Below are 1,221 nucleotides of genomic sequence, written 5' to 3'. Positions count from 1 at the left end.
GCTTGCCAGGCAAGCGCTTATTCTACTGAGCCATCTCCCCAGCCCCTTGTTTTTTTTTTTTCTAATGTATTTGGTTGTTTCAGGGTCTCCTAGTGATCCTCCTGCTTTTGGTCTCCCCAGCACCGGAAATGCAGGATGCACTACCAAGCCCTGACTCTGACCAGCTCAGCCCGCCCTGGCGTGCGGTGCCAGGAGTGGAGCCGCAGTCCCCGTGCTAGCCTGAGCTTGCCTGAGCAGGCACTTTAGTCCGCTGAGCTCACTTGCCAGCTCCAGATCCTATTTTTAAAAAACAAAACGATGAGAAAAAAAAAATAAAAAGAAAAGAAAAACAAATTAAAAAACAAAACAAACAATGGAAAACAAACCTATGGTTTAAACTATTTAAATTCTTCTTTGGGGGTGGGTGGGTACCGACAATGGCACTCAGAACCTTGTTCTTGCCAGGCAGGCGCTGTGCCACTGAGCTATAGCCTCAGTCTTCCCCCCTCACCGCCCCGTAAGAGAAGAGGTCTCACTGTGTTGCCCAGCCTGCCCCAAATGTTGCAGCTCACGGGATCCTTCTCCCTCAGAAGTGTGAGTGAGGGAACACCAGTGTACACCAATGTACCCAGCTTTTAAAATTCTAAGTTAGGGTTAGGGATATAGCTCAGTGGCCTAAGTGACTGCCTGGTAAGTGCAAGGTCCTGAGTTTGATCCTTGGTACTGCAAAATAAATAAATAAATAAATAAATAAATAAATAAATAAATAAATAAATTTTAAGCTACATTGGGCATTAAGGAATACAGAGGGATCCTAGAACATATTAAGAATATTAGAATTAATCTGGAAGTCCTTCTGGACATTTATTCAAGAGAACTTTGAAATCAGAACACTTCAAAAAACTAGAGAAACTAAGCCTGGGCATGGTACCACGTGCCAGGGGGTGGAGCTGGCACGGCACTTTTCTATCACTTTTGAGACAGGACTTCACCGTGTAGTTCAGGCTGGCCTTGAGCTCACTTTGTAGCCCATGCTGGTCCTGAACTAACAATGGTCCTCCTGTCTCAGCCTCCCGAGTGCTGGGATTACAGGTGTATACCACCACACCCAGCGTGAACACACTTTATAGCCCAGGCTGGCCTCAAACTCACAGCAATCCTCCTGCTTTAGCCTCTTGAGTGCTGAGATTATAGGCATATGCCACCACACTCAGCAATATTTAGATTTTTTTTTTTTTTTTT

This window comes from Octodon degus, unplaced genomic scaffold, assembly GCF_000260255.1.
Source record: "Octodon degus isolate 3935 unplaced genomic scaffold, OctDeg1.0 scaffold00287, whole genome shotgun sequence".
NCBI lineage: Eukaryota > Metazoa > Chordata > Mammalia > Rodentia > Octodontidae > Octodon > Octodon degus.
This window is presented reverse-complemented; position numbering follows the sequence as displayed.